General features: G+C 41.0%; 1 protein-coding gene across 1 annotated transcript in view; it reads right to left on the bottom strand.

The window, feature by feature from the left end:
* Positions 1–12417, bottom strand: part of ZNF131 (zinc finger protein 131) — a 206725-nt gene extending 194308 nt beyond the window's left edge. The window contains exon 1 of the mRNA XM_030193094.1: positions 12300–12417. The gene's annotated coding sequence lies outside the window, so the exon portion shown is untranslated. The remainder of the gene's footprint in view (positions 1–12299) is intronic.
* Between the last annotated feature and the right edge of the window lie 4738 nt (positions 12418–17155).

Genomic DNA, 17155 nt, shown 5'->3' with positions numbered 1-17155 from the left:
GAAGTGTAGCAAGAGGACAAACACAATATTGAAATGTAGTGGAGATAGAATTGACCCCTTGGAATGCCACAAGAAATAGTATAAGAAGCAGGAGTTCCTGCAGGGTTGCCAACAATAAAATTCTGATCATGTAGAAATAAAGAAAACCAAGAAAGTACTGATCCAGCAAGACGTATAGAGCTCAACAATGCTAATAGAAAAGAGTGACCTACCAGATCAATCTAATAAGGGCACTAAAAAATATATATCCCTTTATCTAAGATGGAATGTAAGTCACTAAGAAGCACAGAAACAGTAGTCACATCCTATGTAACTGTCTAAAACATGTTTGCCTAAAATGTAAAACTGAAGACTGCTCAACAATAATTGTGAAAATACTACTTTTTTCTGTAATCTTGAAAATAGAGCAAAGATTGGAAACTGGTCAGTAGCTGGAAGCAACTGCAGGGTCAAGTGAGGGTTTTTCAGAAGGGGATGGACCATGGCATTCTTCTTAACTGATGGAACTAAGCCCAATTGCAGACTATTACATATAAAAGAAAGAAGAGAGTCTAGGCCCAAGGTTGAGGATTTTAACCAAGCTGAAGCACAAGAGTCCAGAAAGCAGGTGATCAATTTCATTGATGAAAATGAGACAAAATGAAGAGCAAGTCACATAATTAAAATCTATTTATAACAAGCTACTTATTGAAAAAAAAAACATATTATAAAATCAAAGTACTTCTTATACTACTACTACTTAACATTTCTAAAGCGCTACTAGGGTTACGCAGCGCTGTACAATTTAACATGGAAGGACAGTCCCTGCTCGAAGAGCTTACAATCTAAAGACAAATGTACAGTTAATCTGATAGGTCCGACAGATTGGGGCAACCTATATGTTTGAAAGGTTAGGTTCCGAATGCAGCACTGAAGAGGTGAGCTTTAAGCAAGGATTTGAAGATGGGTAGGGAGGGGGCTTGGCGTATCTCTGAGGACTTATTTAACACGAAGTTAGGCGTAGTTCGTATAGATACTGGAAGAATGTTCCACAACCTACTAGATTGATAGCTAAATGAACTTTCATGAAATCTTTTAAGACACATTCTTAACTGTGGGAAAACCCAATGTGGAACTGTGATGAAACGCCTAGTCACCCGCCTGGAGTTACCCCGTGGCCACTTAGAGGGTCTATCCCCAGCACATTTCAGGTCCACCTGCACCTGCCACTTGTGCTCTACATTAGCACCCTCCTCACACCAAATGGGTCATAACCGCCTCTGGGTGAGTCCCCAGCGCTCAAATTATCCCCAGTGATTTCTAGGTTACTGGGGCCACACTCCCTGTGGTCCCACGGTTCCCAGAAAGAACTCACAGACCCAACACACAAACCACCAGGATTCTTTATCAGTACAGACAGGCAGAACGAACAATTGTGTTTATTCTCAGAACTTGGAACAGTGAAACAAAATACTGCAATTAGCAAACAATAACAGGTAACTGAAATATGGATCATAACACTAACTAAACATCTATATACTATCTAAACAGTACCTGGGAAGATCAGGACATATAATTGTTCACAGAGCCTTAGCAAAGCGATCTGTCTCCCTCTTTTCTTCTTGGCTAAGACTGAAGCAACAGCCAGCCCCTGCTGGGTAATTTCAAAACTCCAGGTCAATCACAGACCAGAAGAGTCAAGCTTCAAATAAAAACTGGTTACATCACTGCAAGGTACTTATTATATGTGTGGCAAATAAAAGAAAGAGAACTCAGTTCTCTAACAGATTTAAGCATAAACATGCACCATCTGCCGGTCAAACAGGAGAAATACACTTCAGACATATTTAAGACAGGAAAGTATCCAACACATTTTACAGGCTTAAAACACACTGTTTCTTCACAGGAACTAAATCGACATGCAGATCTAAAAGAAGATATGGATAATAATTGAATATGAGAACTTGGGCATAAGCTGTAAATTTTTAAAAACATACATGCAACTTTAAACTCCACATGTGCTTCAACTGGTAACCAATGCAAATCTCTCAAAAATGGTGTATAGCTCGATCAAATTTCTTAGTCCCAAAGATCAATTTTGCAGCTGTATTATGCATCAACTGCAGTCTATTTAATAATTTGCTATGAATTCCAGCACACAAAACATTTCAATAATCTGATTGAAATAAAACTATTACTTGAAGACTCAAAAATATTCAGGAGATCTAATAACCCCTAAGCTGACATAACTTAAAGTAGATCCTTTTACTCAGACTTAATTGGCATTCCATTATCAGCTGAGAATCCAATTAAAAACAACAACTCTTCAAGAACATATCGGAGTGGAGAAGTAACCTAGTGGTTAGTGCAGAGGACTCTGATCCTGGGGAACTGGGTTCGATTCCCACTTCCTTGTGAATCTGGGCAACCCTTTATTGATCCAAGTTCAAATAAGTACCTGTATATACTATGTAAACCGCTTTGAATGTAGTTGCAAAAACCACAGAAAGTCCCATTCCCTACATTTAGTTGTTTCCCTGTTATTAAAGTATTAGTTTTGGTGAAATCTGATAAAGTTGGGCTAAAATATAATTTTGTTTTAGTAGTATTTAGCTTCAATAAATTCTCAGTATCCTAGCAATAATTCCTTTCAATACAATCTGAAATTAACTTAGAACCTGCCTCATTAAAAGGTACTAAAATAAAAATATCATCTACATAAGATGAAATAATAAAATGCAGAAGACGCTAAGGCTGAACCCAAAGAACTCATGAAAATATTAAACAATATTGGAGACAATATTGGAGACAATGGTGTGACCCCTGAGGGACTCCACAACAAGAGGACCAACATTTTTAAAAATTATCTAGTTTTTTTTTACTTTATATCTCCTATTCTATACAGAACCTTTAAACCAATTCAGAACAACCCCAGTTAAGCCAAGATCACTCAATCGTTTCAACAATAAGATATGATCTATTGTATCGAACATACTCGATACATCAAACTGTAAGAGAACAGATTGAACTTTACAACTCAATAGTCTGTGATCAACTCAGTGATTGGCTAGAAGAGAGAAACTGGCTAGATCCATGTCAATCTGGATTCAGACCTGGTTGTGGAACAGAAACAGTCCTTGTATCCCTGCTAGATGATCTTCACAGAAACCGAGACAGAGGATTTGCCTCGGTGTTGGTACTGCTAGATTCCTCAACAACCTTTATGGTATTATGCTGCCTCATCTGGCAGAAACAGGTATCAGCGGAACAGTACTTGCCCGATTCATATCCTATCAGACAGGCAAACAGTCCATAGTGTTCTGCAGCAGCTCATCACCACCATGGGCGCTGCCCAGTGGAGTATTACTACTACTACTATTTAACATTTCTAAAGCGCTACCAGGGTTGCGCAGCGCTGTACAATTAACAAAGAAGGACAGTCCCTGCTCAAAGGAGCTTACAATCTAAAGGACAAAAAGTGCAGTCAATCAAGATTGAGGCAGTCTAGATTTCCTGGATAGAGGTACAATGGTTAGGTGCCGAAAGTGACATTGAAGAGGTGGGCTTTGAGCAAGGATTTGAAGACGGGTAGGGAGGGGGCTTGGCGTATGGGCTCAGGGAGTTTATTCCAAGCATAGGGTGAGGCGAGGCAGAAAGGGCGGAGTCTGGAGTTGTCGGTGGTGGAAAAGAGTACTGAGAGGAGGGATTTGTCCTGTGAGCGGAGGTTACAGGTAGGAGCGTAAGGGGAGATGAGGGTAGAGAGGTAGGGAGGGGCTGCAGATTGAGTGCATTTGTAGGTTAGTAGGAGAAGCTTGAACTATATGCGGTACCTGATCGGAAGCCAGTGAAGTGACTTGAGGAGAGGGGTGATATGAGCATATCGGTCTAGGCGGAAGATAAGACATGCAGCAGAGTTCTGAACGGATTGAAGGGGGGATAGATGGTTAAGTGGGAGGCCAGTGAGGAGTAGGTTGCAGTAGTCAAGGCAAGAGGTAATGAGAGAGTGGATGAGAGTTCAGGTGGTGTGCTCAGACAGGAAAGGGCGAATTTTGCTGATGTTATAGAGAAAGAAGCGACAGGTCTTGGCTATCTGCTGGATATGGGCAGAGAAGGAGAGGGAGGAGTCGAAGATGACTCCGAGGTTGCGGGCAGATGAGACGGGGAGGATGAGGGTGTTATCGACTGAAATAGAGAGTGGAGGGAGAGGAGAAGTGGGTTTGGGTGGAAAGATAATGAGCTCGGTCTTGGCCATGTTCAGTTTCATGTGGTGGTTGGACATCCAGGCAGCAATGTCGGAGTACCACAAGGATCGACACTGTCACCTATTCTAAACAATGTCGGAGTACCACAAGGATCGACACTGTCACCTATTCTAAACAATATTTACCTCAAGCCACTAGCCAAGCTTATTCAGCCAATGGACACTCAGTTCTACATTTATGCGGATGACGTGCAGCTACTCATACCCACTGAACCTGACTTACCCACAGCCCTGAATAAACTGACTGTCTAACATGAATTCAAGAATGTGCTAAAAACAACAAACTTTAACTGAACCCAAGTAAAACCGAGCTTCTATGGGTCCCTAGCACAAATGGGGACATGACATCAAAATTTCTTTTGGGATGAACTCCCCCTCAAATCACAAGTCAGAAACCTTGGAATACAGTTCGATTCAACACTTACTCTGATCCCCCAAATCCAAGCAACCTTCAATAGCTGCTTCTATCACTTGTGACAACTACGCTGCCTCTTTCCTTACATTCAGAAGGCAAGCCTTATCTCAGTTGTGCATGCCATGTTCACATCAAGACTCGATTATTATAACGCACACTGCACTGGTCTGACTGCAAAGGGTCTGCACCAGCTCCAATTGATTCAGAATGATGCAGCATGACTAATAGAACGTTGTAAACGACGTGACCACATCACACCATTTTTGCATAAACTACACTGGCTACCAGTAGAATACAGAGCCAAATTTAAAACTCTGCTTCCCTAACCACACCCTCTCCAAAGGACATCACACGATGTGATACCTGCAAGCGAGCCTTCTCCGGAGTAGCCCCCACACTCTGGAATGCACTTCCTGAAAGGCTTCGCTTAACACAAGACTATCAGTACTTCAGGAAGCAGATAAAAGCTTGGCTCTTCAACCAGGCCTTTAATGGAAGAAGAAAATGACATCGGCTGCACATACAGTACATACTATAGCAGAACATGTTTATCCACTCCTACCCTAGCTTAGACAATGTTCAAGCAACATTCTTTAACTTAGTCCATTATTTTCTTACTCCTGTTACTCAATCTTATCTATCTATATGTTCCACCTTTGCTTACACCCTATGCTGTTTATTAAAATGTTTCATTGTGTATTGTGTTGACATTGTAACGTAGCATGCTATGCCATTTTGTATTATTGTTTGAATATTTTTACTGCTATAATTCTCTATTGTTTATGTTTGACTTATTCTTGCTGTACACTGCCTTCAGTGAATTCCTTCAAAAAGGCGGTAAACAAATCCTGATAATTAATAAAGAAGACTTTTATGTTAGAAACCAAGGTTAATAATAAAGATTCTGTTCTGTACATGGGTCTATAGCCATGTTGTGTTCTATGTAGTCCTTGAAAAGTATCCAAAAAAATTAATTGTTGAGAAGCTACCAAGGATTCAATCAACTTAATCATCCAAGGTATACTGGCCACTGGACGAAAATTTGAAGTTAATGATAAGTCAGTTCCTTCGGACTTGGGAATAGGTGTTAAAATTATATCTCCAAAGTTAATAGGGAAAATTCCTTCTTTAAGCAACACATTCACAAAAGGAGCCACATACAGCCTGCAATACATCCACTGGCTACCCCTGTCATAGGAAAATTCTGAAAAATCAATTGGAAGGACTTGAGACCTAATTTATTAAGGTTTTTTTCCCCCTCCCATTCTGTATTAGTGGGCAAAAAAAGTTTAGTAAATCAAGCCTGTGATTTTAAATGAATAGATGCATAAGATGAGAAGTAAAAGAACCCTGGTAGAAAACTGACCAAAAGAAAGAGGTTGGCTACTCAGACTTTAGTGGTACTAATTAATACTAGAGGACAAACAAGACAGAGAAAAGCAAAAAAACAATCTGAGGCAATGACATTATAAATGGTCAATGCTCCTCCAGAGCTGCAAATCTTAGATTAAGACATTCATCATTGAGTACTGTCTTTAACCAACTAGAGCTGTACTGAATAGCATATTTTACTATTCAGTCAAATACGAATAATGGGCATTCAGCTTTAACATAACAAATAATAAAAAAGCAATGTGAAACCAGATATCAAATGTTTATTTCAGTAGTATTTAGCACAGTACAGCCCAACCCTACCAGAGAAGGGGGAGGACAAAAGTATTATTACCATGGCCAAAGCAGGAGGATTAACCCCCGCCAAAAAAAAAAGTGGGGAAAGGATGCAGAGCATGGTGCATGGAATTCTTTCCAAACCTTATGCCTGTGCAAGCATGCATGCATTTTTGTATTCACATTGTTTCTATGTGTATCTGACCTAGAGAAGGGAGGGGGAAGCATTCCACTGGTTTGGAAACAATAACACAATAAATTTAAAAAAAAAAAAGCCTTGGATGGCTGCAGGGGGTGGATGTGTGGGTAACGCTTGGACAGCTACTCTGGCTGTGGGGAACTGGGACCAGTGCCGGGCAGACTTTGTAGTCTGTATCTGTATATGGCAATCCAGTTTGAGAAGGGCTGGAGGGGGCTTCAATGGCAAGTTCAGTAGCTGGAACCAAGGACAGTGCTGGGCAGGCTTTTACCGTCTGGGTCCCACAAATGACAAGACAGATTTGGATAGGCTGGAGTGGGCTTTGACAACATCTTTAGTAAGTGGAACATAAGGACAGAGCCGGGCAGACTTCTACAGTCTATGTCCCAGAAACACCAAAGAAAGATTTGTGATAAACTATATAATATCACATTCATTGTTGAATTCATCATGAATTGATAATGAGCTGACTGCTGGGCAGACTAGATGGACCATTCAGGTCTTTATCTGCCATCACTTACTATGAAACCAAACGCTATATTATATTATGTCTAACCATTCCTATTCACTGTCAACAAATTTCAAAATGAAGAATTTTACAGTAAGCACAGGGTGCCACTGCATCACATATTGCATGTTCTTCTCACTACTAGGAAACCATATACATAGCAAACTACACAGTTCAATCACTGCTACTGTACATAGCAACCATTAAGAAGTATACAGTGTTCACTCACTAGGTTGTACAAAGGAACCCCCAGTACAATCTGAGCAGCTGTGCTTTTCACCATGGCTCTGCTTTTCAGCCCCTACTGATTTATAAAAATGAAGCCTCACGATGAGTCTCTCCACATCACCCAAAGGCTACGTTCTAGACAGATATTTCTCCAGTCTCTTATGTAAATCAAATACATAGCCACAGGTGGGTTCACTTTGGGCTCAAGCCCATTCAGAAGCAGTACACCCTTGCTGCAGCTGGCAGGAGATCTCCAAGCCCTGCCATCTTAAGACCACCTTGAAGGCAAAAAGAACTCTTTCCAGCCCACTTTAGCAGTCAGCGGCAGCTTTACTGAGGTACCCAGCACCTGCTCAGTTGGATGCCAGCACTGGTCAGCTCACTAAAGCTGCTACTGACTAACAAACTGATGAAGGAAGTTTAAGGTGCCTTCAAAAAGGTCTTCAGCTGGCTGGGCTTGGGGATCCACTCCAACTCAGGTATTTAATATTCTGAGTTTATGTAAAGGAGTGAGCTACAGAGAGGACATTATACCCACTTATTTTGGTGGTAGATCGACCCAAAATTTGAGGTCTGGCTATGCCACTAGTATTTCTTGTCAACATTCTATTGGATCAAAAAGAATAGAATAAATAAGATGAAATAGTAAAGAGTACAACAGACTAAAGGTAATCAGCTACTGAAGCCACTAATCTATAAATCTGTCAATTCTTTCAAGTTTATGGTGAAGTTAGATTTAATTAGAGATATTCCATCTGCTGTGCCAGCATAGTTTATAGTTTATTAAAACTTGCCAAAATTCCTATGCTAACTTGCAGATAACTTTAGTTTTATAAACTAAAACTAAAATTAAAGTAGGAAAGAAACTACAATGTAGGGACAGGAAAGTGTCATTGCATACATTCCAGTGGAGGAGTAGCCTAGTGGTTAGTGCAGTGGACTTTGATCCTGGGGAACTGGGTTTGATTCCCACTGCAGCTCCTTGTGACCCTGTGCAAGTCACTTAACACTCCATTGCCCCAGGTACAAATAAATACCTGTATATACTATGTAAATTATTTTGAATATAGTTGCAAAAACCAAACCACAAAAAGGCGGTATATCAAGTCCCATTTCCCTTTTCCAAGACAGAATAGCAAGGAAAAGGACAAGGGGAAGAAGGGGTGGAGGAGAATAAAATAGAGGAAAAACAGTAAGAATGATGCAACCCTTCCTGCAGTAAGTCATGTGATGGAAAAGCCAGGTTTTTATAGTAGATTTAAAATTTTTGAAAGATAATTCAGCATTAGTAGTGAGGGGAGAGAATTCCAGCAGAAAGGAGCAGTGAAGAAAAAAAACACGATGTCTAGTGTACTGAAGATGGGCAGAGTTAGGGTTTGGAAGAACCAATCAGTGGGCATTGACAGAATGGAGAAGTCGAGTAGGGGAGTATGGGTAGTTAATGTTGCCAAATAGTGAGGAAGACCAAGTCTATGGGATCTAAATGTGAATGTGAGTAGTGTAAATATTATTCATTGCTCAACAGGAAGCCAATGAAATTTTTGAAACAATGGGGAAACATGATCAAACTTTCACGCGACTTATTCATTTGATGGCTGTGTGTTGGATTGAAGGGGTTTTTTAGGTTTGCAAGAGAACATCCCAGGTAATTCATGTTGTAGCAATCAAGCCTGGTGACTAATAAAGAGAACAAGGGAATGAAACATGTCCTGGTCAAAATATCAATGAACTGATCACAATTGTCAAAGGACAAGAAAACTAGCCATACATAAGTTAGATACCTGCGAAGAGAAAGTAAGAAAAGAATCCAAAGTGATTCCCAAATACCGAAAGGAGTCAACCAGTTGAGTACCGGTGCCAAAAAGATTCAGAATAATGGTAGGAATAGAAGGAACACCAATGACCCAACATGCCACTGTTTTTTTTTTTTGTTTATTCAGGACTAGTTTGTGTTCAGCAAGGCAGTTTGAGACTACATCTAAACAGTCTTGGAGCGGACCAATAGTTGGATTAAATGGATTTGTAGGAAAAAGTAGCAGAATATCATCAGCATAGAAATGAAATGACTGTTGACTGGATAAGTGTGGCAAGGGGGCTTATGAATAAATTGAAAAGAAGTAGCAAAAGAACCAATCCTTGTGGGACTCCACACATCAGAGGATAGGAAAAGGCAATAGATGAGGAAGTTAAAATCTTGTAGGCGTGATCTGAAAGAAAGGGACCCTAAAACTGGAATACCTGGGATTAAGGGCAAGAGATTTATCAGTGAAAGCAGACAATTGAGTATTGACTATTTTTTTCCAATAACTTAAAGCACAGATTGGACACCGGTTGATAGTGAACAGGAATTTGGGGATCTAAAGGCGGCTTTTTCAAGATAGGGCGTACAATTGCATATTTTCAGATATTGGTACCTGTCTGGATAAAAGACTAGAATCTTACACAGTATTTGAAGTTCAGGGAATTTCAACCAAGACAACAAGATTAGGTCAAGGGAACAAAGAGTAGGTTTTTTACAGCAAATGGAGGGTCTGTAATTAGAACGAGGACCATGAAGATAGAATTTTGTTGCCTATTAATGACTGAGTAGTTACTACTACTAATCATTTCTAAAGTGCTATTAAACATACGCAGCACTGTATATGCAGGTACTTTCTGTCCCTAGAGGGCTCACAGTCTAAGTTTTTGTACCTGGGGCAATGGAAGGTTAAGTGACTTGTCCAGGCAACCAGGATCAAAGCCCACTGCACTAACCATTAGGCTACTCCTACAGTCTGGAGAAGGAAGACAGGAATGCTGAAATAGAAGAAGAGGTAGCGTCTATTAGTGAGTTGGAAAGATCCTGAACCCTGGAAGAGAAATACTGTGAAAGGACTTCAGCCGATGGTATTATTTGGATTCCTACTGCTATAGAAACATTATGAAAAATTGAGAAAGTTCCTTGGAAAGATTTGAAGCTTTATTTATCTGACTTTTGAAGTGATTTGCATTAATTCATAATAATAAGCCAAATTGATTAATGCACTTCAAATTCTTGTGAATTCCTACAACAGAATATATAGTATAAATTGTAATTAATCAGAAAAAATTAACAAATCAGAAGCTAAGTTTTACTCTGGTAGTTCAATCAGAATGTGGAAGACTGCAATATACAATGGAACTCATTTTCAAAAAGCACTTACTATATAACTTTGGGGGTCTTTTACTAAGGCGCAATAGCATTTTTAGCTCGTGTTAAAAATAGGTACATGCTAAACACTAGAGACACCCACAGGAATACAGTGGTGTATGTAAAGTTTAGCATGCATCTATTGTTAGTGCATGCTAAAAACACTAGTGCACTTTAGTAAAAGACCCCCTTTGTAAGTCACCTCGATGTGACTTTAATAACAAGTCATTCATATAAAGAAAAAAAAGAAAGCAGATAAAGACCATATGGCTTATCCAGACTGTCTGTCCATCCATGTCATCTACTATCCATTCGTCTCTCTTTGAGATCTTACGTATTTGTCCTAGAAACATAGAAATATGACAGCAGATAAGGGCCAAATGGCCCATCCACAGTGACCACTAACTCTTCCTTTCTTAAGGGATCCCACATGCCTGTCCCACGCTTTCTTAAGTTCTGACACAGTCTTTGTCTCCACAACCTCCACCAGGAGGCCATTCCACGCATCCACCACCCTTTCAATGAAAGGGTATTTTCTTAGATTCCTCCTAACTTCATGGTGTGCCCCCTATTCCAGAGGTTTGGTTTTTTTTTCGTTTGAGAAAGGTTTGCCTCCTGTATATTGACACCACTGAAGTATTTAAATGTCTCTATCATATTCCCTCTCTCTCGCCTCTCTTCCACAATATACATGTTGAGGTTCCTAAGCCTGTCCCTATACGTTTTATGACAGAGACCGCTTACTCATTTTATAGCCACCCTCTGGACTGACTCCATACTATTTATATCTTTCCGTAGATGCAGTCTCCAGAATTCTACACAGTACTCTAAATGGGGCCTCACCAGAGACTTATACAAGGGTACTATCAGTTATTTTTTCTGCTCATCATCCCTTTCCTTATGCACCTAAGCATCTTTCTAGCTTTGACCTTCACCTTTTCTATCTGGCCACCCTGACATCATCAGACACAGTCACCCCCAAGTCCCACTCTTCTTTCATACACATAAGCACTTCATCCCCTATAGTGTACCGTTCCCTTGGATTCTTGTACCCCAAGTGCACGACCTGCATTTCTCAGCATTAAATCTTAGTGGCCATTTATAAGATCATTCTTCTACCTTCACTAGAACCTTCATACCATCCACACCCTCCGGGGTGTCCACCCTAATACGGAGTTTGGTATCATTCGCAAAGAGACAACCCTTACCAGACAGTCCTTCAACAATATCACTCACGATGATGATAAAAAGAGCCGGTCCAATGACCAAACCCTGAAGTACACCACTAGTAACAGCCCTTTCCTCAGAGCAAGCTCCATTTACCACTATCTTCTGTCTCCTTCCACTTAACTAGTTTTTAACCCAGTCACTTTAGGTCCCATGAGGGCACTCAGTTTACGTTATCAGTAGCCTGTGCGAGATACAAGTACACCCAGTCAAAGAAACCAGATTTCAGGGAGAATGGAAGATAGAGGGAGATATGGCAGATCATGCGGACGGGAGGCCGATCACCGAATGCATGTGAAGAGACCGGTCCCCCGATCCCCGAATGAGGATGGGTGCTCCGCGTTGGAAATTTGGTCATATGAAACCACCAAATATTCCCCGATTAAAATGTGCCTATGACGTCACGATCGTTCCATGAGACTTATTGTCACATAACGAAGGCAAAGCATTCGGCTGTATTCACACTCCCACACGCCAAGCACCTACTCACACGCATTCGGGGATCCGGTCTCCTCACACGTATTCGGTGAATGGCCTCCCCGCCAAATGATCTGCCATCTCTCCCGCTATCTTCCACTCTCCTCCTTGTCCTCGACACGGCACTTCTCCCTCAAACACCGCCCCCTCCCCCAATCAAACTCATACCTGAGGTCGCCCACTAACAGTCCCACAGCTTTCCTTCTCCGGTGTCCCGTGACCGTCCCCTGTGATGATATCCTACTACACACAAGAGGTTTTATTAGACCTCCTTGACTACACACGACACAACCTTACCTCTCCCTCTACATTCCGCCTTACCGGAAACAGGAAGTTGCGTCAAAGGACAGCGCAGCAGCACGTCTGAAACTGGAGTCGGTTGAGCAGCATTGATGCAGTTACAGTTCGCCGTAAAAGTATGCCGGGAGGATATCCATGTGACTACTTTACAAATCTCTATGGGGGAAGCTCTGTGAAGATGAGCTTTTGTACTAGCCATAGTCTGAAGACGATGAGCTGTGTGTCATAAAGAATCTGCATTTTGTAGTAGAAACTAAGATACAAACCGCTATCCATTGCGACAAAAAAGTATGTTTTATGACTGGTTGAGGCAGATGCCGTTCCCTTAGAGAAAGGAAGAACTGTGCGGCCAGGGCATGTTGTGCGAATTAAATGGTAAGTGCTCGTGCACAATGCAAAGTAACGTTGGTTAGCGTCAGTATGAGCAGGTGGACAGAATACTGGAAGTATTACGGATTGATTTAAATAAAATGGAGACACCACCTTAGGATAACATTTTGGTATATGGTCGAAGGCGTATCTTATGCAACATACTACTACTATTAGCATTTATATAGCGCTACCAGATGCACGCAGCGCTGAACAATCAACATAGAGAGACAGTCCCTGCTCAAAGAGCTTACAATCTAGGTAAAACAGACAAGACATTTGAGTATATGGCTCATAGTATACCAGCGCTTGAAACTCATCAATGTAATTATTATGGATTGATTTAAATAAAATGGAGACACCACCTTAGGGTGAAATTTTGATATGTGGTCAAAGGAGTATCTTATGCAATATTTGAGTATATGGCTCATAGTGTACCATTGGTTGAAACTCACTAATATGGCGTGCTGATGTGATTGTACTCAAAAAGAGCATTTTCCATGTGATATATTCAGGTCAACTGCATTTTGTTTTCTGTCAGGGCTGATGCAGCAAGACTTATACCAAAGAGATTTAAGATGACTAAGAGGCAAAGGCACTCTGACACATCCACATGCCAGCAGCATCAGAGGTCACCTGATCTACTGGTGCACGTGTGTGGCGTCTGTGCGCTTGTCATTGGCCCTTGCTTCAGCTTGGGCGGACAACGCAAGTGCGGCTGGGCTGAAGTATTGAAGTAAGGACTCGGAGAACGTGTTGCACAGTGCTGTTTGCCACCAAAGCTGCAGGAGTTATTTTATTCTTTTTTTTAAATTTGCGCTGGTTGGGTAGTTAAGGGCATACTAGGGGCCATTATAGGTTGTAGAGCATGAAATTAAGCTGCTTTGAATATAATTTAAGCGAACTGAATAAAAGGGCTACCTTATGGGGGCGCTAGCAAGTGCGAATAAAATGGCTGCCTAACTTTGTCTCTCCCATTTGGGAATTTAGAATCCTGCAGATTGCTGTCTTATTGAGAGGAATTTTTAAGTTATAACGAAAATCTTCGTTTTAAAAAAGGATGCCGGTAAAACCTCCAAAATCAGATGTCAAACATTTGCAGTCACCTGCTCCGAAAAAGCTTAGACAGGATCCATCCAGTTCAGAGGCTATGGCGGCAGCGGTAGATGCAGAAGATGTTTCCCTTCAAACCATAATGAGAGAATTATTATCTCATCGGGGGTTCTTACAGGATTCAAACTACTCTTTGTCAGTTAAAAGAGGAAGTAGCGGAGATCAAAGCACAACTGACACAAACACAGTCTCGACTAGATTCGTTATCTGCTCAGTGTGCTGCTGCGGCTAGGAAAGCGAATAGAATGTTGGGTGTTATTAGGAAGGGTATGGAGTCCAGGTGTGCGGATGTTATAATGCCGTTGTATCGCTCCATGGTGCGACCGCACCTGGAGTATTGTGTTCAGTACTGGTCTCCGTATCTCAAAAAAGATATAGTAGAATTGGAAAAGGTACAGCGAAGGGCGACGAAAATGATAGTGGGGATGGGACGACTTTCCTATGAAGAGAGGCTGAGAAGGCTAGGGCTTTTCAGCTTGGAGAAGAGACGGCTGAGGGGAGATATGATAGAAGTGTATAAAATAATGAGTGGAATGGATCGGGTGGATGTGAAGCGACTGTTCACGCTATCCAAAAATACTAGGACTAGAGGGCATGAGTTGAAGCTACAGTGTGGTAAATTTAAAACGAATCGGAGAAAATTTTTCTTCACCCAACGTGTAATTAGACTCTGGAATTCGTTGCCGGAGAACGTGGTACGGGCGGTTAGCTTGACGGAGTTTAAAAAGGGGTTAGATAGATTCCTAAAGGACAAGTCCATAGACCGCTATTAAATGGACTTGGAAAAATTCCGCATTTTTAGGTATAACTTGTCTGGAATGGTTTTACGTTTGGGGAGCGTGCCAGGTGCCCTTGACCTGGATTGGCCACTGTCGGTGACAGGATGCTGGGCTAGATGGACCTTTGGTCTTTCCCAGTATGGCACTACTTATGTACTTATGTACTTATCTCTACGCTGTGAGGGTAATAGACAGGAGATAACTTCGCAGAGAAAGAATTCGAGAGAAATCGTAATTTTGAAGAAAGAACTTGAGGATCTAAATAATATATCCAGACATAGTAATGTCCGGGTTCTTGGGATCTGTGAGGGTGCTGAAGGTTTGGATCCTATTGCTTTTATGCAGAATCTGCTCCCTGCTTTACTTGACATCAGTTTTGACATGCCATTTGAAATTGAGAGAGCTGACAGAATACCTTCCAGTAAGTCTGCTAAACAAGCTCTGCCTTGCCCGAAGGTTCTTAAAATTCTTTGGTAGCCCCAGCCTCTTATGATTTTGCAAAAAGTGAAGTTGAAGTAGCCACTTTTTCATGAGGGTTCAAAATTTTTTTCCAGATCTTAAGTGTACGGTACAGAGGAGAAAGCAGTTTCTTCAACAGAGAGATCGTCTGAAATCTTTAGGTGCACAATTTGTTCTTTTATATCCAGCCCATATGAGAGTAACAGTACACAATAACACCCGTACCTTTGAAGGTCCGGAAGCTCTTAAGCAATTTCTGGACATGCTCTGACCAATATAACTCTTTTTGTTTATTATACAGCTCTCAAATGGTAGCAGAGTTACTAGTACCTTTGTAATCTTTCAGAGTGTCATTCTGCTCATTATATTACACAGTACAGATTCAGTACAGAGATGTTATGAACAGCAGTAGTGCTGTCGCTTTGTTCTCTTGGTTGATCTACTTTTGCTGACTATATTGAAAATTATAATACCGCTATGTCCTCTGTTTGTGTTATTGTAAGCTGCAATCTGCTCAGTTCTTATATATTTTACGACGCTATTGTTATATTCAGCCTTGTTGGACCCATTTATAATGTCAGTATATGGCATTTTTTTCAATTTCTGTTTTTTTTTATTGTCTTGTTTTTTTTAGTCAGTGGGTATCTTGATTAATTACAGTGCTATAAACAGTCTGTGTATTAAATCCTATGTGGGGAGTGTTCTAAAGTTGTCTACGTACAAGATTTTCTTCACTGTTTTATGAGAATTGTTTCTATTAACATCAAAGGGTTAAATAACCCAATAAAAAGGAAGAAATTATCTTTCTCATACAAAAGCTGATATAGCCGTTATTCAAGAGACCCATCTGCTAGCAGCAGATATAAAACGTCTTTCTGATAAAAATTATATGCTTGCAGATGATTCCCCAGCTTTAAATTAAAAAAATGGGGTGGCTATTTGTCATAAATCCCTTCCTTTGCATATTCTCAAACAATCAACAGACTCAGAAGGCAGGTGGATTAAATTAGATGTAAAAGTTGATGATATTGCCTATCCCTTTCTAAATGTGTATGCCCCAAATAAAGATTCTCCAGAATTTTTTCACCTCCTGGCAATGGAAATTAATAAGGTTTATTAATAGTATCATATACCAGAATATTGCCCGACACAAGCTGTGTTTCGCCCAGAAGGGCTGCGTCAGGGGCTAAGGTATAAGCCGTCTAATGAAATGCTTGTGCAACAGTGAATGTTGTTCAGCACTGGAGGCAAAGTGTTTGACGCACACCAGTGGACAGCAGTTATGTCCTTCCCACCGGGGTTTTTTTTTTTCAAGAACCTAATGTTCCAAGTTTGATGTGAACAACATTCACTGCTGCACAAGCATTTCATTAGACGGCTTATACCTTAGCCCCTGACGCAGCCCTTCTGGGCGAAACACAGCCTGTGTCGGGCAGTATTCTGGTATATGGTACTGTCAATAAAGTTTTTAAATAATTTTTATTACTGATCTGTTCTGTTTTCCACGTTGGATTTTGCAGATCGCCTGCCTTGTTGTTTAATGGAAATTAATAATTCTCATAACACAAATGTAATTTTTTTTTGAGGGGGGGGCGATTTTAATCAAATTCTAGATGAACACCTTGACAGAAAGTCAAACTCTACGTATCACCAAACTGAATCTCACCAAGCTCTTTTCTCTTTAAAAAAAACACTCTGACTTCCGGTGACGTCATGACCTCGAGGGGTTGAAGAAAAAAGATCTCTCAGGCTTCAATCCCCCCTCCGCATGACCAGCTCACAAACCGCGATCTAAAATCGAAATTCGCCGCAGCCTGAATCGCTAGAGAGGCCGGCAACGAACATTTTAAATTAATTGGCGGCGTGATGGCAGCGAAAAATACACATAAAGATAAGCTCCGTGGTAGAGGAGCAGAAGACAAGATGGCGCCGCCCGCAAGCCCGCCGGGCCCGACAGTGTCATCGGCCTGGATCGCCGAAATAACTTCAGAAATGTCCTCAGTG

Source organism: Microcaecilia unicolor, chromosome 2 (assembly GCF_901765095.1).
Source record: "Microcaecilia unicolor chromosome 2, aMicUni1.1, whole genome shotgun sequence".
Classification (NCBI taxonomy): domain Eukaryota; kingdom Metazoa; phylum Chordata; class Amphibia; order Gymnophiona; family Siphonopidae; genus Microcaecilia; species Microcaecilia unicolor.
The sequence above is the reverse complement of the archived record's forward strand: the minus strand, read 5'-3'. Positions and strand labels throughout refer to the sequence as shown.